General features: G+C 47.6%; 1 long non-coding RNA gene and 1 pseudogene across 2 annotated transcripts; both read left to right on the top strand.

Moving 5' to 3' along the window:
• The first annotated feature begins 689 nt into the window (after nucleotides 1-689).
• On the top strand, nucleotides 690-11,515 carry LOC311428381 (ubiquitin carboxyl-terminal hydrolase 42-like; annotated as a pseudogene). Its single transcript has 15 exons — nucleotides 690-729; nucleotides 2,331-2,568; nucleotides 3,315-3,515; nucleotides 4,108-4,218; nucleotides 4,378-4,480; nucleotides 4,685-4,752; nucleotides 4,909-4,979; nucleotides 5,511-5,593; nucleotides 6,490-6,601; nucleotides 6,979-7,119; nucleotides 7,314-7,414; nucleotides 7,878-8,019; nucleotides 8,700-9,407; nucleotides 10,501-10,564; nucleotides 10,637-11,515. The product of its transcript is annotated as a ubiquitin carboxyl-terminal hydrolase 42-like (transcript).
• A 601-nt stretch (nucleotides 11,516-12,116) lies between these two features.
• On the top strand, nucleotides 12,117-14,410 carry LOC311428377. The gene is made up of 3 exons (XR_014687673.1): nucleotides 12,117-12,326; nucleotides 12,993-13,455; nucleotides 14,312-14,410. It is a non-coding gene; the product is annotated as an uncharacterized lncRNA (long non-coding RNA).
• Nucleotides 14,411-21,113: the final 6,703 nt, after the last annotated feature.

Below are 21,113 nucleotides of genomic sequence, written 5' to 3' on the forward strand. Positions count from 1 at the left end.
GGAGAGGAAGCTCTATCGGTATTTACAGTTTTTCTACTACCTTGCCAGAGAGACGTCATCTCCAAATGAGAAATGGATGTATTTTGAAACAGTGGTGGTGGATCGGATTTCTTCTTTCTAGTGTTAATATTTGCTCTTGAATCGTACTTAATAGCTGGTAACACCTCAATCAGTTGTCAAAAATAAACTTAAAAATGTGTAAGGCTTATCTCATTGGTCAGTATAAAGATCAAGGTCTTCCCTTCCCTTCCCTTCCCTTCCCTTCCCTTCCCTTCCCTTCCCTTCCCTTCCCTTCCCTTCCCTTCCCTTCCCTTCCCTTCCCTTCCCTTCCCTTCCCTTCCCTTCCCTTCCCTTCCCTTCCCTTCCCTTCCCTTCCCTTCCCTTCCCTTCCCTTCCCTTCCCTTCCCTTCCCTTCCCTTCCCTTCCCTTCCCTTCCCTTCCCTTCCCTTCCCTTCCCTTCCCTTCCCTTCCCTTCCCTTCCCTTCCCTTCCCTTCCCTTCCCTTCCCTTCCCTTTCATTTTCCCCCCAGTATTGTTTTTCTGTTCTCCTTCTCACTGCAGTCTTGATTTTGTTTCTTGTCCCTTAAGTATGTTTCCAATGTGTTGCTGAAACATTTTCCCTTTCAATCCTAAAAAAGGAGCTGTCACTGGTGAAGATCGGAGCTTATCCCTGAGCCCAGGAGCTGTCATCTTAGTCTTCCAATCGGACAAGGACGACTTCATTTCTCATGTAAATGCATTTGTCAGGTTTGCGTATTGTTTTTTCAGGAATGGAAAGTGTGTATAGAATGGATTTAAAATCAATTTTAAATGTAAAACGTCAAGGCAAAAAAGTTCTAATTACAACCTCTGCACACAATTTGCCAGCTGTGGGACTAGGAGTTTTCTTATTTACTGTGTTTTGTTTAACGTGTCTGAAGTTTAATGGACAGCAATCAAGGCGTGCTAGAAATCTGAAAGCACTTTATGCTTTGTTCTCTCCGTCATTTTGGTATAACAAACTAGCTTATGTTTTAAACCCTCCATGAGGTTAGTGGTTTCCCTAAAGATAACAAGTCCCTGTGTGCTACAGTAAGACAGTAACAAAACATGAAGTATAGAAGTTCATCCTGTCATTATTCAGCTTCTGCCTATGGACACACAACTACGCTTATTTAAAGCGGTATCACCTTGAAACCTAATCAGCATTTTAAAAAGGACTTTGTAGCAGTTATTGGCTTTTGTCCTGGAGGGCTGAGGTTTGTTTTGTTTTGTTTTACATTCAGCATTTCCGTTTCTAGCTTACATTCCCCTGTTGTTTTGCATGAGGAAAGCGTGCAACTTTAGAAAGGAGAACGGAAAGAGCTGCTTTTTAGTCTAACTTTTCAGTTTGTCGTAGGAGTTTTAAATGTGGTAGGAGTAAAACACCAGAAGTACTGCTGCCAAAGTTATATTCAAACTCGTCTTTCTTGGAGAAGCAGAAGAAGCCCAGGGAGAAATGAATTTGCAAACATGCTCTTCATGCTCTCCTTTCCGAAGATTTCTCTGAGATATAGCCCATCCTCTGTGGGTTTTGAGGTATATGGTTCCCAGGAGTGAAAAGGAGGGCCAAACATCTCTCCTCTTGGATCTCAGCATGCCAGGGCTTTGGTGTACTGCCACTTACAGCTCCGCTTTTTCACCTGGAAAAAGCGACCGCATGATGTAGACTGAGGAGCCCTCACAGATTAACTTGCCGTCACCAAGTGACGCCCAGAAAAGGTGTATTTAAAAGCTAGGCTCATTATAGAATCACAACAAACCCCTCATGACTGGTGCAGTAGACAGTGAGGTAGAGGGCGAGCCCTGGAAAGACAGGAGAAAAGTAGCAGTGAGTTCTGGGTACCTTTGTGGAGACGAAACAGAAAAATGCAGGCAGTGAAGTAATAGTGTTCCGTTACTAATGCCAGCAATAGATAATTGCAACAATTATCTATTAGATCATAGGTACTAATTAACAGATAATTGCGCAACTCCGGAAATCAATAAATAACTGATTCCCCTCAGAGAATGTCTTCTACATTTTTATATTAAAAAGACTCCAGAGTTGTAATGGATTAAAATCCTACGGAAGGGAAAGAAATGGCATCAGCCACTAGTTCTGCAGAAGCGAAAAGTAATACTGATAGAGTTTAGATGGAAATTTTCACTTTGTGTGTTTAGTTTGGGGATTCTTTTTAAATCATTCATACCAGCGATTTAGTTCTTAAGGCTGTTTCTTTGAGATTAAGTGACAGGACTTCTGTTACTCTTTTCTTCTTGGAGTGCTTCTTGATAGTCTTACGTCAACCAGAACTTCTGTCTCTGTCGCAGATGTGAACAATGACCGTAGCTAAGAAGCCCAAATCTTCAAAGCCTAAAAAGCCCTCTTCAAGGCGGTCTGGCAAATCCAAGAAACCAAGTCCTAAAATACTGATGTCACGCACCGCCAACTGGGGCCGGATAGTGCCTGCAGAAGATTCAAGCCAAGTCTCTGTGGCCCAAGGACGTGGAGGTGCTATTTACTGTAGATCATCTGAAAAATCTAAGGCTTTTGCCCCAAGAGATCTAAGTAAGTGTGCGTTCTATCCTGCCTCCATTGTCTTCAAAGCAAAAGTAGAAAATGCAGTTCTTACTTGTTGCACTGATAGAGAAGGGGACTACTGTGAAGAAAGACTTGAAAAGCGAATCCCCTAAGGCAACTGAAGTGACTGATGTTACAGAAATTAATTTTGATATATTTACAGTCAACAGAGAAATACGGGGAGCTTTTTGTAATGCACAGATTCCTCCATGTCTTTTCTGTTTTGCAGAGAAAAGTGTTTGATTGTTGCTATTCACAGCTTCCATTTTTCACAGGTTTTTTGAAGGATAACATTGCTCAGGAAAAGATCTGGTATCTGTAGGGGTACCGTCATTCCTAGTTCCTAGTTTTTACGTTTTTACCGTATAATTTCAAGTCTAAGTTTGTGGTTTAAGTTATAATAAGGAAAAAAACAGTAGTTGAGTTAATCAGGTTAAAGATTATAGATGGAGAGGAACTTGGCATTAGGTGCTACAAACAGAATGGCAGTTAGCCTTGCCTTAGAAAAATTAAAATGGTTGACTAAAGTTGTTTTTGTTTTTTTTTTTTTTTCCCCAAAACATTGTGTTGACCAGCCAATTTGAATTTGGTGGTATTAAAGCTGTCTGCAATAAGTTTTTCTGGTTTGGATTGTAGCTAGCTCCTCTAGGTGCTCCTGCAGAATAGTATTTTTTTAAATACCTTTCTTCGAAACAAACAAACAAGATCTCTTTTTAAATTTAACTTTCTTGCAGTCGTTAATGATGGAATTGCTCCGCCACAGAGCATTCTTTTTCCACCTGAGAAGATTTGTATGGATTGGCGAGAAACACAAAGTGTTGGAGTTGGCCTGTACAATCTTGGCAACACATGTTTTCTTAATGCTACTCTACAGTGTTTGACCTACACACCCCCACTTGCCAATTACATGCTTTCTCTTGAGCACAGCCAGTCATGTGAGTACTTTCTAACAGTATTTTGAATCTGTTGGATAGCTCTGAAGGTGAAAGAACAGCAGTGATTCTGTGAGATAAGCTTATTTGCCTGATTTTACCTGTAGCAGCTGGCTTTGAGCACTGTATTAGCAGTGGGCTCCGAATAGCATATGGAGTGCAATTAATGCACCATGTTTTATTTATTTAGTTATTTGTTTGTTTGTTTGTTTGTTTGTTTATTAAAGGATCATTTATTGCTTCATGGGAATAATGAAGTGCATTGGACAGTAATGCATTTAGTAGTAATTTTAGAGAGTAATACATTTTGCAGCCTGTGGAGTTCACATTCCTGTCAGCCTTTACAACTGCGACTTTGCAGTAGTCTTTTAGATTTCTCATCACAAAATGCATTTGAATACAGGCTTAGTGGATATTTTTCTTCTGTCAAGTTGTGTGAAATGAAATGTTACAAGACTGTTGGGACATTGGCATCTTGGGAGAATAGAATGTAGCAAGGAGAGTGGATATTGTATCTATAGTTTAAATTGTACTTAGATGTTTGTAGTTCTGGATATTTCGCTGGACTGGGATGCTTTGTTCTTTCACTCTTCAGGTCGTGAACAAGATTTTTGCATGATGTGCACGATGGAGACTCACATTAACCAGGCCCTGCGTTGCACTGTTGATGCCATCGAGCCTACGCATGTTATCAGTAATCTCAGTCGTAAGTGGCTTCAGATGTGTTTCTTTTCGATAGCTTGTAATCTTCAAATAATTATTTGATGTGTCTAAGTGGTTTTAACACTCCAATGAAGAGAGATTTTAGAAATACAAGAATGATTTCATTTTTAAATGAGGTCAATACTATCATCTTCTTATTTAGGAATAGGACAACATTTCCGTTTTGGCAGTCAAGAAGACGCACACGAGTTCTTGCGCTATACTGTTGATGCTATGCAGGAAGCGTGCTTGAACGGAAGCACCGAGTAAGCATAAACAAGTTCACTTTCATACATTCTCTAGCACCTTCTAGTCCTTTATTTACTCTCAAAAATGATCTCTAGCACCTTTTAGTGCCTTATTTACTATCAGCAACGCAAGTCTACATCATCCTTGGTTTTCATCAAACTCTTTGAAGAGTTAATTCTGTGCCTTAAATCTTCTGAGGTCTGATTATAATTTATTTCCAGATTGGACAGATCTTCTCAAGCTACCACCGTCATTCATCAAATATTTGGAGGATTTCTAAGATCGAGAGGTACTTGAAAAAATATTCCTGTCCTTAGAACTGATCTGTGTCTTTTGTCGGTAGTAAAGCAGTCTGTAGTTTGTCTAAAGTAGTATCTGTCAACAACTTGAATTTGGACAGTTAGTCTCCTTCACATAATGTTAAGCATTTATATTTTGTTTCCAGTGAAGTGCTTGAATTGCAAAGCAGTTTCGGATACGTATGAGGCATTTCTTGATATCACTTTGGATATAAAGGTAAGATGTTTTCTAAATATAATTTATGATGTTTAAGTACATGCATAACTTTCTAAATTAAACTTGTTTAACTTAAAAAACCAAACCACATATAATGTTAAAACGTAAGAGCTTGGTGGTGCTAAGGAAGTGGATTGGACTTTGTCCTTCCGTGGAACCCATGTAAATAGTCTCCACATTTGCATTGGGTTTAAGGGGAAAGAATTCTCTTTCTGCAAAAATTATAATGCTGTCATACTTCTTTGTTGTTCTACCTCAATATACATCTAATTGTTAGACTGATGAATTTGTCCCCAGTATTGATGACAAAGCACACTGTAGATGCTGTCTAGGCTACTGGAAAAGTATTTGTTCCAAAGTCAAATGCCTTCCAGGTGAGGTCAATGCTGAGCATGCTCTTTCTGCCTCCTTCTTCACAGTGCTCCTAGTAGATCGCTTGAGTATGTTAGTAAGATTCTCTTATAAACTACTAGTATGTCTCTGGAATTCTGAATTACGGTGACTTTACGCTCTTCTTTCTCGCTGCTCTAGGCGGTTTCGTCTGTTAGCAGAGCTCTGGAACTCTTTGTGAAACCTGAAGAGCTGGATGGAGAGAATTGCTATAAATGTAGCGAGTAAGATTTTGACGTCAGTTTTCTATGTTGCATGACTCTGTTGGACTACCTCTAAACTTTGGATCTACTTACAAGTTTTGTGGAAGTTTATAAAAGACTTGGATTTTTGTTTCTTTGGAGGGGGGAAGTCTTGTTCATAGGCATTCCCTATGGGTTTGCAATTCTCTGGCTTGTATTTTGCCATCAGAATTCAAAAAGAGCTACTTTTGTTCTTTCTATTTATTAGCTCTCGACAGTACTTTTCTGGATGTAAACTGCCCAGTTTCCGTTGTTCTCTGGGCTAGTGGCTAATTTTCACTGCTTACACCGTAGGTCCTACCTTGGAGTGGGCAATGTGTCAAACTGAACTATTTTGTTTCAAAGGATGGCAGATGGTTTCAGTGTCTTTCCAGACAAGCTCAGTACATGAAGACTTCCTACTGTTAAATGTCTCCCTCCTGTAGAATGACCATGTGCTTCTGTTGTATTTTTGATGTTGATAGTCGACCTATGTTGGAGATTATTTGCAATTTCTAGCCCTGGGGACCAAGGCTCTCTCGTTCCGCTTTCAGTATTTGTATTTCCCTTGAAAGCTGAAAGAATGTATCCAGGATTGGAGTTCAAATAGCCACTTTTGTAGACCAAGAAATGGTACCTTGCCATCCAACCTGGTCATACCCTTTTGTGAGAGATTCCTGTTCCCGCTATGCTCTGAGTTGTTGGGAAAATTGACCTTCTTCTGTGTATTAACAAACCTGACACGCAGTGCATGGGTTTATGAAAAGAAAAAAGACCAACCTATTATGCAAGTAAATATCATTCAAATAGCATAGGCATGCGTGAGACATTAAAAGGAGTTTGTTTTGGGGGCGAAAAAAGAAGATGCCTTCAAACACTTATCTCTGCTTGGTTTTAAGGTGTAAAAAGATGGTTCCTGCATCCAAGAGATTTACCATACACCGTTCTTCCAAGGTTCTCACAATATCACTGAAAAGATTTGCAGATTTCACAGGTGGAAAGATCAACAAGGTATATTTACCACTGTAATGCAACTATATCATTGTGTAATGGGACATCCCCCAAAGCTGAAAGTTGTTAATATTTTCAGACAATAATTGTAGACTAATGACTATGGCTTATTCTTTCTCTTAATATCAATAAAGTTCCCGCTTGACAAGAAGCATATGCTTTCCTCTGAGAAGGCTGATTCATCAGGAAACAGTTCTCTGCAACTTCTAGTCTTAACCGTTGTTTATGGGAAGACTTATTTGTAGTGAATCAAGAAATATATTCTAGAAATATATTCTAGAAATCAATTCTAGTCTGTGTTTTTTGGAAGTGTTTTTCTCTGGCTAGTCCACGAAGTACTCTGGGATAATTTTTCTATCTTCTTGATGTCTCTTTAGGAGGTGAAATATCCGGAGTATTTGGACCTGAGAGCCTACATGTCGCAGTCAATGGGAGAACCACTGCTCTATGCCTTATACGCGGTGCTGGTACATCACGGTGTCAGCTGTCACTCAGGACACTATATATGCTATGTAAAGGTAGAAGTCAACAGCATTTCTAACAGGGTAAAGGTTGTGCTGGCAAACCAATTAAAGCATGACTAGCAGCTACTGTTTCTAGGGAAAAAGATTTCATTATATTTTTATTTGACATGTGTGTATTTTTTTCCTATCCGTGATTTCAATTGGAAAACGTGCAATTCACCTAAAGAAATCGTTGTCTTTATTTGCAGGCTGGTAATGGACTTTGGTATCAGATGAATGATGCTAAAGTAGTGCGTACTGACATTAAAAGAGTTCTTGGTCAGCAAGCTTACATACTTTTTTATATCAGGTAATAACAAATCTTAAAATGTGTTCAGAAGAGATTTACTTTCCTGTTATTGATATTTTTCTGTTTTGCAAGTGTTTTTCTTGCTATCCCGGGAGAAGATTATTATTTGTCTAATTCAGTTCTGTCTAACCTGAAATTCTCTGTGTCGTTTATTATCTTTTGTTGCTTGGCCTTAAACTGCAGCACTTGTGTAAATTGCTATCTATGTGTTATCTGTAGCTGGCTACTTTAGAGAAGGAGAGAAATGAAGGTCATCTGTGGTGTAAGAATGAATTATTGCTCTGCAAGTGATAGTCTTAGTAGGAAGACTGTTCTCTACTTTTCAGTCTGTAGTCTTGGCGAAGCCTTCTGTAGAGAAGGCTTCCATATCGTATGAGCTGTTCCTCTAAAATGATAGGATGGGATTTAATCCAAGAGTAGGCTGAAAGAAAAACTAAACTACGATCACTGCTCTTTTCTGAAGGCGCTATGATTTGACACTTGGAGAACGTGCGTTTTACTTGCCAGCACCATCTTATCCCTGTTCATTCCCTCCTGGTCAGCAGGGGGCTAATAGTAAGCAGGCTGGATTTCTGGGACCACGACTTCTTCCTCATATGATTAAGGTAATTCAGGGAAGCGGGAGGGCAGATAACGGCACCAAACTGCTAGTGGGTTTGGGGTTTGGTGTGGGGTTTTTTGTTTGGTTTTCGGCATCTTAGTTTTGTTTTCCTTCCCACGCTGCAGCTTTCTTCACAGCCCTCATGCTACAGCCAGAGTCATTCAAACAGTGGTTACTGCTAAATTGTGCAGCCATGCGACTCCATTACTTTATAGCTCCAAGACAGCTTTCTAAAGCACAGAGAGCTACGCTCTTTGACTATTTAAGCAGAGTGTACTAATCCTCAAATCATTTAAAAGAGGACTTGTTTTTCCTATCCTCGTCACTTTAGCTAAGACAGGGAAAACTAAATGTCTTATTCCTGAGCACCAGAACGATTACTTCAGGCTTTTCAGGGTATGTTTAAAGGGGAAAATAAATATATTTGGGAATAGCAGCAGGTAATGTTAAGTTGCTTGGCTGTTTTTCAAAGATGATGTTAATTTGATACCAATCTGCAGTAAACCAAAAGCAGGAATTGAATACGCTTATTGGACTTGCATTTATCCTTAAAGGGCAGTGTGTTTTTCTTTTTAGGTGTTAAGACCATTTGTAGAAACACTCAGTAGGAGAGTTTTGTGTTTCAAAATGTTACATGCAGTGTTTGCGTTAATCCATCTTGCAATTTCTTCTTTTTAAATACAGAATTCAAGCCGTTTAAATGGAAATGGATCCATAAAAGAGGACACAAAGACCACTGGTGTCACCCTAAAAAGGCCATCTTCAGCACCACCAATGGCCTGTGTTCAAAACCAGGCAATTACCAGGCCTTCAATGACTGATACGTCAAGAAAACAGAAGATCACCATCAGTATTCACAATAAATTGCCTGCTCGTCAGACTGTGTCACAGCCTGACTTTCTTAGCAGTGCTGTGGAGGATGAAGATCTCTACCAGGCTGTTCCTTCATCCACAATTACAAATTCGGTAATGCAAATGAAGCAAATGCAAACAAACAAAAAAGTTTCTGATGAAATTTTTGTGGAGCCAACAGTGAATGAAAATCCTAAACTCAGCTCTGATAACACAGTCCCTTATGGTGCAGAATCTTCAGGAAAATCTGAGGAGGAGTCAAAGGGCTTATTTCAAAGGAATTTGAAATGCAATGCAATGTCCTCTAATGGAATTTTGGTTGGAAAGGTAGTCCGTACATTGCAGCATTCCAATTCTTCCTGTCAGAATGCTGACAAAGGAAGATCCCAGCATGAGCTGCCAAAAACAGATTCACTAAATGGTGCTATTAGGTTAGTTAATGAATCTAAAGAAAACGGACTGAAACTTGATGATTCCACTTGCCGAGTTGAACCTGTTAAACCTTCTGAGATGTTCTTTTCTAAAACAAATGGATCGCTTGAAACATAGATTTGCTCCATCGAGAATTTCTCACCTACGATGTATTCGGGAGTGTTTATTGTGTTCCTAATTCAGGTGAAATACTGAGAAAACACAGCACACATGTGATCGTAAGGCTTTGTGGTATTATCCCCTTAGAATTTGCAGACCTGAGCTTACATTAGAACTTGTCAACTTAAGCTCAGCTGAGATAAAAATTCCTAAGTTTCATAAAGTAGATTTTGGGGGGTGAGTTGGGGTTACCTTTGAAGTGTAGATAATGCATACAACTGACAGCGGTCTTGCTTACCATTTAATGGAGACATTCTGACAAGACTAGTCCTCAGTACTACTACAAATAGTATTTTTTTGTCTGCTGACTTGTGCGTTTTAATTGCAGATGCCTGGAGCTATGCCTTCAGTCAATCGAGAAGTCATCACGGAGTCCTTCAGAGCCAGCCAGCTGAACAGCTTGTCAGAGGAAATGAGGTAAAATGAGCACAGTCTGATTAAGACAAGACTTTATGGAAGTTCGTTACAGTTTTATCTGTCTACTAATAGTATTTAATGGAAGGATTTAAATTAGTACAATTCCATACTGTGTGTCCAGTGTCACGAACAGAACTAATGATCAGCACTGAGCATATCACTCTGATGCAGGTTGGTGCCTCAAGGAGAACTTGTGTTCCTTTATAGAATGTTTTTCCATTTTTCTCCACTGTCTGGAGAAACACTGGCTGTTCCCCGCTCGCCCCTATGCCTTTTTTCTCAGAGCAGCAGGTGGAAGGAGACAGATGCGTTTGCTTTTTTAGTGCAATGGCTTCAGAAGCAAGAGGGGAAAAAGCACTTTCTCTGGGAGCTGAAGAAGGTGTCCTAATCACAGGAGAGGTTTCTAAATGGCATATCTTTGCGAGCGTTCCTGTAGTCCGGAGGTTTTTGTTTGTTTGTTTGCCTTTGGAAGGTTTTACTCTTAATATTCACGTCCTTCAGCAGAAGTGAGAAATGGGTTTTTATTTTATGCAGTGTTGCGGAACCTCCGAAATCTCCTGGGAATGATGAATACCTCGCCCAGTACCAATGTGATGACCGTGGAGACAAGGAGAAACCAAGAAGATCAAAAGAACGTGACCTCATTTCAAAAGAAAATGTTTTGTCCGGCAAAGAGTCTTCTGAGCCTGGTGAGAAATTGCGGCAAACTTCCTCTCTCAAGTCTGACACTGAATGTAGCTCTAACAATCTTTCTTCCTTAGCTATTGCAGATAGACGCCAAGATACAAAGGACAAGACTAAAACCACTGAGAAAGAGCATTACCGAAGCAAGAGGGAACATGCTCCTAGTGAAGAGAAGGAGAGTCAAAAAGCAGGTCCTTCCAGCAAGAGGAGGTGTTCTCAGAGCGTGGAATTTGTTGAGCAAAAGAGTCACAAGCAGGAGTACTGGGAGGGAAGCAGGTACAGATCTTTCCCTCGTGAAAGAAACAGCCCTGAGAATGGCAGAAGAGCAGTCAAATATTCAAAGTACAGATCTGGCAGCGGAGGAAGATCAGAACAAGGTAGCAATAGGTACTACCGATCCAAAGGGGAAAGAAGTTGGAGCAGAGAAAGATACTATCGAGACGAAGCACGGAGATGGGAAAGATGTGGCTATTACAAGGATCACTATTCACCTCATGCGACAGGAGACAGTAGAGAGAGAAAGTTCTCTCACGGCGATTCAGCCTTTGACAGATCGACTGCAACTTACTACTGCAGGTCACATAAGCATTATCATTACAAAAGCGGATGGCCTCACGGTTCCCTCTTGAGAGAGGAAGATGTACGTCGCTTTAGCACACCCCGAGCAGACTTGCATCGTTGCTCGGTACCTCAGCAACATTCCAGAAGACATTCTCGTGAAAGACATGCGCTTCCACCTGTGTCAGCTCATTTGGAGAACTGTCGCCAGAAAACTGAAACAGAAGGAAACAGAAAAAGAAAATATACCCGTGCAGAAGGTAGTGAAAGTGAAATAGAAAGGAAAGACAGAAAGATAGAAAAGGAGCTTGTAGGTGGTGAAAAAAATGCAAAAATATCACAAGTTCTGGAAGAAAAAGAAGTCTAAGGATAAACATGGAGAGAAGGATTCCAAGTAAGCAAGGATTCCGGCATACTCCGCATTTTTTATCCTAATTCGTTTCTGGGTGCTTCTCATGTCTTTTTTTTTTTTTTTTTTTTTTTTTTTTTCTGGTAGTTTCTAAGTTCTTTAGATAGCACCAGCTGGCTGGGGATCATGTTGTTAGGTTGATCAGTGAAGACAGGAAAGCTCTTGCTGAATTGTGTCAGAGCACTAGCTTTGGACCACATAGTTCGAATCACATCCGTACACCATTCCAGATTAGGTTAAAAGATTTTTTCTGCTTGCACGTATTCCAGAGCTAGCCGTTGTTAATGATCTGTGTACAAACCAGGACCTATGGTCCTTCAATCTGACGGCTTAAGTTTGCTGCATCTAAAGTAAGTTGCGTGTGCACAAAGCACCACAAAATAGCTGACATGCTGCAAATCATCACCTGTGGTAAAATAAATCAGGTTTCATATAGGCAACAAGTGCCACATCTTTTTTTCCCTTTTTAACTTGCATGTTTCTTTCAGACTTCATGATTTGTGTTTCTGTGCGCTCCGCTTTGACAATGCCAATCGCAAGCGTAAGAAAAAGAAGAAAAAGGAGAAGAAAAAGAAGAAAAAGGAGAAACACCAGGAAAGCAAAAGGCTCCTTGGAACACTTAGATCCTCGTTTCCAGAAGATAACGCGGGAGAAGAAGGAAGAATCCCATCCTCCAGATGGCTCTTCATGTGAATAATGCAGAAGTGAGAGCAGTAAACAACCTTACAAGGAAGGGAAGACTTCCAGTGCAGGCGAAAGCAAGAAATACTGCTCCATCGCATCCAACGACTATACTAAAGGTAAGCGGCCGCAGCGTGTGTGAGGAATTCCTTTTATATTAATCTCGAGATTATTTCAAACAGTCTTGAAGTGCTTGATGACTTAACAGTCTGCAGATTTATTATCAAATCAAAAAAAAACCCCACTTGGTAGACTAATTTTTTCCCAGTTTTGAATGGCCACTAGGAAAGAAGGCCTGAAATAAAGAGGTTAAAGGCAAATGGTTTTCATTTGGTTTGATGATGAAGTGGCAAACAAGAGGAAGAGTTGCAAGCTCCCTTCTTAAATTCAGTCCAGCCAAGTAGGAAAAGTAAATGTGGACAGCTGTATCTTGGCAAAGAAGATAGTAGGGAGCAAGGAGGTTTAGCAGTCAAGATGGAAGGTGATGCCATGAGGCTTAGAGGCTAGTAATGTTCTAATGAATAACAGCCTTCCTAAAAAAAACCTGCCTGAACAATTCACGTGAATAACATACTACCTTCAGCTATTTCAGCTTCTTGCTGTACAGCTGAATGCCTTTTACGTAATGTTTGGAGAAGTAAAATCTCGGAAGAGGTTTTCATATCTTTTGCCCAGTTTGGATGATGAAGTAAATTGCCAGAGTCAGTAGATTCTGGCACTGACAAGTTTCTTCAAGCTTAAGAGCGAGTGCAATTGTTTCCAAGCATTTTTCTTTTCTGAGACAGGGAGCACCAGAAGTTGTCATCTTAAAATACGACATGGAGGGGAGGCTGGTTGTTCACACATTCTTGCCAACATTCATGCAATCTGTCCCATTATCAAGAACAAAATTAGGGACTGAACGGAGGTCTTTCAAATTCCAGTGTTGCAAAAATGGACTTTTTACGATACTAATGTCAAAAGAATCCTGATTGTACTAGACTGGAAGTATCTCTTCTAGCTGAAAAATCAGGAAGAGCACAGAAGAAAATGCCTCTGCTCTACTGCTCTTCGGGCTTCAGTGAATTCTCTGGCCAGCAGATGGCGAACTCGTTCTCTCTAAACCAGTCCAAAGTAGAGGAAGAAAGTCAACGTCTTGCATGCATTACACAAGTGCGGGGCATGGGGATCCCTGGGCTATATACGTGAAAGAGATGTTCGTTGATAAATACAGCAGTACCCGCCCCACTTGGATACACTGCTTGCAAGGTAAGCAGGATAGGAGGGCTGTGCAAAGCAATTCTGTTAAATTGAGGAATTCAAGTATTTCGTCAAGCCTGAAGATACTAATTAGTTTCCTTTTGGGGAAGGTCAGTCTTTCAAAGCAAAGAAAACATGTCTCTTAAGCAGGATTTTCTGAATGGTGGAATCTAATCTGAAAAAAGACCACTTCCACACGTTAATTATTTGCTGGTTTATTATTTTTAATTTTCTACTGTATTGAACCTCTTAAAGAAGCTAGGGACAGACTAGGAGCAACGGAGGACTTGTTAGAGTGCCTTTTCAACCGGAATCATGTTCCTTTGAATAAATGAACAAGGATAGCTAGTGACAATTTGTGATTTAAGGAAATTGCAGATACGTGAGAGAAAGAGCAGCATTAAAGCAGTTAAATTCCTGCATTCCTAAGTGCTCTCTCTAGCAAGTTAGTGAACGCTTCTGTTCTGTGGCTAGGATTTGGTCAGCTTTGATCACTAGTAAACCAAGGATGCCGTCCAGTCAAACCTTCATATGACTGTAACTTACCTAAGGTCAACCGTTTGCTATCAAAGCAGGTAGCTTGGTCCTACTATTCTGTACAGCTCACCAATTTTAGCATAGAATTCAAATGTAGTCCGTTTAATGGGAGGACTTTGGAAGCCGCCTTCTCCAGTCAGTTCAGATGTCGGCGAGGGGCTGGTGAGCCGCTGGGACGGAACCCCCGTTGCCCGGGTTCCCCAAGCAACCGCCCCACTCTCCAGCCACCATGGCAGGTCCAGCAGCCGGCTCCCGCTCCTCCCGGGGCTGCGGCCCTGCTGGCGAGCCCAGCGCCCCAGAGCTCAGCCCAGCGGCCTTTTTCCCACAGAGGGTTTCCCCAGACGGCTTCCGCGGCTTGCGCAGACGCAAAACTCCCCCTTCGTCGTCCCAGCCGTGCCGCCAACGGTGGCTGCCTGGCTGCTGCCCTCCCTCCCCGGAGCGACGGCGCTGCCCTTGCAGCCCCCGCAGGTACCCACCCTCCCCTCCGCGCTGCCCCAGGCCACCGTCTGGCACGTGGTGCCGGGGGTCCAGGGGCAGGTGCTGCAGCTCCCCGCCGGGGTGCAGCTGCCACCTGGGGGGCACCTCCCAGCCCAGGGGCACCACCTGCAGCTTGGGCAGCTCCCCGCCGGGGGGCAGCTCCCTGCTGTGGGGCAGCTCCCCCACACCGCTCCTCCCTGTGCCCCCAGTGTCTCCCAGTGGGGACAGCCCCTGCTGACGGAGACGCTGGTGCCCCAGGATCCCCTCTGCTTGGGGCCCAGGGCCGTGCTCCAAGGGGAGCTCCTGCACCCCGCAGGCACCTGCCTGCTGCAGGCTCCTGCCCACCCCGGCCCCCCCCCACTCCTCGTGCCGGGGCCTCCGCTGTGGGCGCAGGCACTCCCCGCGCCCCGCACCCTGAGCAGCAGCCGGGGGCAGCTGCCGGAGCCCTGCTTGCACGCCGTGGGGCTCAGCGAGGACCAGGGGCCCCCGCTGCTTGGCCCCACTGCCCCCGAGTCTGCCCAGGCTCCAAGGACCGCCAGCACCCAGACGGCGACGCCCGATGGTGAGTTTGGGGCTGGCCCAGCCGGCCGCTGGGCGCCCCACACCCAGGAGCCATGGCAAAGCTGGCATCGGGGGATGCCTGGGGGATTGCATTGGCTTGCTTTTTCCTCAGCGGCGTCACTTGCAGAGGTGCCTGAGGAGCCCCTGGAGCTGCTGGAGCTGGGACCCGATGCCTTCACTGAGGCCTTTCCCCAGCTGGCAGGGGACAGCCAGCAGCTGCAGCACGTGCAGGACCAGCTCCCGGCCAATCTGGACAGCTCCGGCTTGGAGGCGCAGCTCAGCTGCCTGGATGCCGTGGAGCCCCAGGACGCCTTCCCCGATTTGCCCAGCAGTCCTGCCCTCAGCCGCTTCCTCTCGCAGCTGCCCGACCTCTGCGAGGACATCGAGGAGCCGAGCACACAGGGACTGGCAGCCACCAGAGCGCTGGGTGAGGTCCCCTCAACCCCTGGGCTGCGCCCCGACAAGGTGCAGGCTGGGCGGGCGCTGCAGCCCCCTGCAGCTGCTGTGCCGCCACTCAGCTCCCCCCTCAAGCCTGCAGCCCGGCCCCAGCTCAGGAGAGCCCTGCCCAAAAGGCCCCCCCAGCAGGAATTCATCCCTGCCCGCAGGAGAACCCTGCACCAGCCTCCCTCGGCTCCCGTCCAGAGCCCCCCCGACCCTGACTTCCTCACTGCCCTCAGGAGAGCCTTGCCCAAGCCTCGCCTGAGTCCCCTCCAGAGCCCCCCCGACCCTGCCCGCAGGAGACCCCTGCCCAAGGCTCCCTCGGCTCCTGTCCAGAGCCCCCCTGACCCTGACTTCCTCACTGCCCTGAGGAGAGCCCTGCCCAAGCCTCACCCGAGTCCCCTCCAGAGCCCCCCCGACCCTGCCCGCAGGAGACCCCTGCCCAAGCCTCTCCCCAAAAGGCCCCCCCAGCAGGAATTCATCCCTGCCCGCAAGAGAACCCTGCCCCAGCCTCCCTTGGCTCCCCTCAAGAGGCCTCAACTTCTCCCAGCCCTGAGGAGAGCCCTGCCCAGTCCCCCTCGCAGTCCCCTCCAGAGCCCCCCGCCTGCCCCTGCGCCCACCGGCACCAAGTGGGGGGCCAAGCGCCCCGCGCCCACCAGCACCCCCAGCACAGCGCAGAGCTCCCAGCACAGGAGGCCCACGACGGACAAGACCCCCGGCAAGGAGAAGACGCTGCTGCTGGGCCAGGCTGGCCAAGGCCCCAAGACGCTGCGCCAGGGCAAGACGGCTGGCCACAGCGCGCTGCCTGGCAGCAGCAGCCAAGCGGGCAGCGGCAGGCAGCAGCCAGCGAGCGACAGCACCAGGGCGCCCAGCAAGAGAGCGCGAAGCCCGGGGGCTGCTGGGGGGCAAGAAGCAGCGGCGCCGCCTCTCTGCAGAGCGCGGCTGCTGCCGGAGCCCCTCCCCATGAAGCCCCGTGCCCATGCCCGTGCCCGTGCCCGTGCCCGTGCCCGTGCCGTGCGGCCCCAGGACAGGCTCCGGCCCCAAGCCAGCGGGGCCAAGACGCTGCAGCGCCAGCAGCCGGGGACAAAGACCCCCAGCGAGACTTTGCAGCCGCTGGGGGCCAGGGCCAAGGCGCTGGGGCCAGTGCGCCAGCCGCCCTGTGTGCAGCCGCAGCCCACCTCCAGCGGCATGCCCAGGGCCCGGCCGACGCTGCCAGGCTCCAGCGCTGTGCCCGCTGCCCCCCGGCCCCCAGCTGGCCACAAGGCCCAGGCGCTGCTGGCACCACCAGGCAGCACAGGAGCACAGAGAGCTCCCCCAGAGCAGGCGCCCAGAGTGTGGGGCCTGCCAGCCGCAGGGGGCCAAGCGCAGCGTCCGGCTCTGCCCACGCAGCCGCGCACGCTGCAGCGTCCGGCGCAGCCCCGCGTGGACTACGTGCCCTGCGTGGGGCCCTGGGCGGGCCGCGACGCAGCGCCCACGCCGCTGGAGGAGCAGGAGGAGTCGGTGCCCATCACGCCGCAGCAGCGTCCCGAGCGGGAGCGCCTGAAGAAGCTGGCCCAGGAGGAGCGGCAGCGGGCGGCCCACCAGACCAAGATCGGCCCCGTGCAATTCTTCGTGCAGCGGCAGAAGGACCACGCCATAGCCTACTATTACAGCCACCCGTGACCGACCTCGGGCTTCTCCTCGACGGCCCCCGCAGCACCCAGGCAGGCACAGAGACCTCTGCAGGCACCTGCTCCAGCTTCAGCCACGCTCCTCAGCCCTTGCCCCTCTCGCTTGCCCTCTCCCCTCTCTCGTGCTGGAGCTAGGGGATGGGCTTGCCACTCACAGGGATGGCAACAGCGCCAATGGCAAATGCGCGCACGCCTCACCCAGGAAGGTGGCAATGGCAAGCTGGGGAGATGCTGGCAGCAGCTGGGCTGGGAAAGCTTGGCCATGGCAACTGCTGCTTGGGACACCAAAGGGCTGAGAGACAAGACTTGCTTCTTCTTTCGGGGCATTGCTCTTCTTTCCTGCCTTCTGGATTAAATTCCTCTCCTTAGGTGGTCACTCAGCAAGGCCTCTGCCTGCAGAGCACTTCTTCTTGCACTGGCATGCCAAGGGGATAAGAACTGGGAGGTCTTTGGGATAGCAAATGATCAGTGGGATGGGAAGTGATGATGGGGATAGCAATTCATTGGAATGGGACAAATGGGTTTTATTTGTATTAAATTTAAATTTTTTAATTTTCATTTAATTTATTGGTTTTCTTATTTATTTAATTAAATCCACTTTATTGACTGTGTTGTACAGTACGGCATTGTTTTATTATTATAAAATTATAAGTATTTAATAGCATTAAATATTTTTATATATTAATATCTTATAAACTGTAAGTATCATTATTTATTATTTTGTTGGTTTTTATTCCTTTTCTACCCTATTAAACTCTCTTTATCACAACGCACTGGTTTGGATTTTATTTTTCCTTCCGAGTCGTTCTGGATTCACTCCGGATGGGGGGACACTAGCGAACGCCTGTGTGCTTCAGATCCAAGGTCACCTTTGCCCTCATTCAAGATACATATTTGCATCTGTTGTTGTGAAACAAAATTAACAACAGGAACAATAAAGTTACCTACTTGCTAGCAGCAGCTCTACATTTGCTGGGGTCTGCTCTGTGCATTTTGAAGACCATTCCATGCTCTTCAGCCCCTTCAGGAGGAAATGTATGGTTCTAGGAAAATGCGTCTTGACCTGATGCAAAGCTGTGACGCAGCCTGCAGCTGCTGCAAGCCCTGGCATTTTACCTGCAGCCCCTCCAACAACTCTGATGTTCCCTGCATCGACTTCAACCACTGCGGCAGGACCTGAGGCCCCTCAAAGCCTTGTCACACACCCTGCGGCCCCTCGAACCCCTGGCATGTTCCCTGCAGCCCCTCCAGCCCCTGGCATGTTCCCTGCAGCCCCTCCAAGCCTGGCACAGGCCCTACAGCTGGCTCCGGGGACAACCCCGTTGCTGTCTCAGGCACCAATACACACAAGGGGAAGGAATGCATGCAGAAGTCATCTCGTTTCGGAAGGGCAGAAAGTCCTCCCAAGAAGGGGAAGGAGCAAGAGGAAGGCGAGGCAGCCTACCCCAAGGTAGGGCCATCCCAGGGCACAGGAGGCTGTTGGAAAGGAGATTAGATAGAAAAGCAGCTGGAAGCAGGTGATCCCCATCCCTGGGCGAGCTGCGAGCCATGGGACAAGATTGCAGCTGTCCTCCAGGCGAGCACATTGTCAGCTGGCTGCTGCGCTGCTGGGATAGCAGCTGCGGGAGCCTGGCAGCAGAGGGCAGGGAAGCCAAGCAGCTGGGATCCTTCTCTGGGGAAGGGGACACTGAGAAAGCGCTTGCAAACAGGGCACAAGCCCTCAGCCTCTGGAGGCGGTGCCTGTTAGGCGTGAAGGAAAGGGATCCCTTCTGGGAAGATGTTGTGGGCTTGCTGAGGCTCGAAGAACAGACGGTGCTGGCTGCTACCAGCGTGCTGCAGCAGCGGCAAGACAGAGCCGTGGTGGTTTTCCTCAGCCGGCCAGCTGAGCTCCAGCACAAGCGCTCTCTCCCTGCCCCTCCTCCAACGCCAAGGGGAGAAAAGAGGCTGGCAAGGGCTCAAGGGCTGCCAGAAGGACAGGGAGATCACTCCACAAGGAGCGTCACGGGCAAAGCAGGCTCAGCACAGCCTGTTCCAGTCCAGCCCGGGGCCTGCTCCTGCGGGGGCTCTCCCCTGCCGCGGCCTCCTCCAGGCCACAGCCACCTGCTCCACCGGGGGCTCCTCCAGCCACAGGGGGGCTGCAGCGTGGAGATCTGCTCCACGGGGGACCCATGGGCTGCAGGGGGACAGCCTGCTCCACCAGGGGCCTCTCCCTGCACAGGCCGCAGGGGAACTGCTGCTGTGAGCCTGGAGCACCTCCTGCCTCCTGCTGCATGGACCTTGGGGGCTGCACAGAGCTTTCTCACTCCTCCCTGAGCCAGACGCTGCTGGGCAGCAGCTTTTGTTCCCTTTCTTAGATGGGCTCTCCCCCAGGCGCAAACATCATCCTTTTGCTCTGCATTCTGGGCAGCAGCGGGTGGGTCCCTCCTGGAAGGAGCCTCCTGGCAGCGGCCCTGAGCTCCCATGGGGCAGCTGCTGCATTCTCCTCACAGAGGACACCCCTGCAGCCCCCCGCTCCCACAGCCTGGCCATGCAAACCCAAGCCAAGACACCGAGCGAGCCTCCCTGATTGCCAGCCAGCAGCTGGCTCAGCCTGAGACCCCAGGCCAGTGCCCACAAGACTCTCCTGGGCCTTGAAAAGCAAGCCTTGTGGGGACGGAGCACCCACAAAGAACAGACTCACACAACAGGACTCCTTGCCAACACCGCCTCACAGACACCTGGGCCTTGAGCGGGTAGCTCACCTTGAGCGAGCTCGTTTCCTTCCCAGTAGCTGAAATGTGCCATTTCGGGGGCATTTGGGGGCTACAGCGTGCTGCTGAGAGGGTTGTTGGAGCTCCTGCAGGGCAGTGCTTCCACTAAGGCAAGGCCTTTTCTGCATCTTCTACTGCCCTGCAAGCGAGGATGCTTGGGGCACACAAGAAGCTGGCAGGGGACACAGCTGCAGGGATTGCAGGGATTCCTAAAGTCATAGCCAAATACAAGAAAGACAGGAGGACGTGATGCTTCCGAGAGAAAGGAGCTCGCTTTGGGGTCAAAATCCATCCCTTTTTCAGGAAAGCAAGAGATGCTGTGCATTTCTCTCGTCCCCCTCAGACAGCCACTGGGTGACGATGGTGCCAAGTGTCTGGAAAGAGACCTTGCTTTCTCAGGCCCAGGTGTCCAGCTGCACACCAAGGCCGTCCCTGGCTTCCAGGCGCAGTTGCCAGGCCCAAGGCTGAGCTCCCCTGCGAACCCCCAGCCCAGCAGACCTTGCTCCTGGCATTGTGGAGCAGCCATTTCACGGCAGCCTTTTCTCCTGGCAGTCAGCTTAGCGCCGAAAGCTCTGTCACCGGGACGCCTGAGAGCTGTGGCAGCTCAGCAGAGAGTCACTGTCAGCCTTGGAGCTCACAAAGGTGGGTGGCCACAAATGCCCTGAGTGTCCAGCTAGCATTGAGGACTGCTGTGGCACTCAAATTGTCACCTGTTTGCTGCGATGCTGGGATACCTGCTCTGGTAGCCTGGCATCAGAGGCCAGGGAAGCCAAGCAGCTGGGATCCTTCTCTGAGGCAGGGGACACTGAGAGTGGAAATGGAAATGGGGCACAAGCCCTCCGCCTCTCAAAGGAACCCCTCAGATGTTTAGGTATAGTAAACTTATGTATATCTGTGTGACTCTAGACCACAACATGTTAGTGTTCTGGTTTGTCCACTGCTTTGTTGTGGGGGCTTTGAGTTGGCCTCTACTCTTTAGGTGAATGCTGACTTCATATCTATGGTGCACTTTATTCTTAAAATGGGAAGTTTCTACCAATTTCCTGTCCAAAGTTCCTCATAAGCCAACTGCAATCATCATTTCAGATGTATCTCCCAACTTACACATTTCCTAATTCTCCTTGATATTTACTCAAGAAATGCATTTTCACAGAGACATCATATTTTTCTCTCAACTCGCATCTGGCTGAGCAGAATGATGTCCTTTAATTCCCTTCCACACAATAGGCAACTT

The sequence above is a fragment of the Aythya ferina genome (genome assembly GCF_964211825.1).
Source record: "Aythya ferina genome assembly, contig: HAP1_SCAFFOLD_149, whole genome shotgun sequence".
NCBI classification, from domain to species: Eukaryota; Metazoa; Chordata; class Aves; order Anseriformes; family Anatidae; genus Aythya; species Aythya ferina.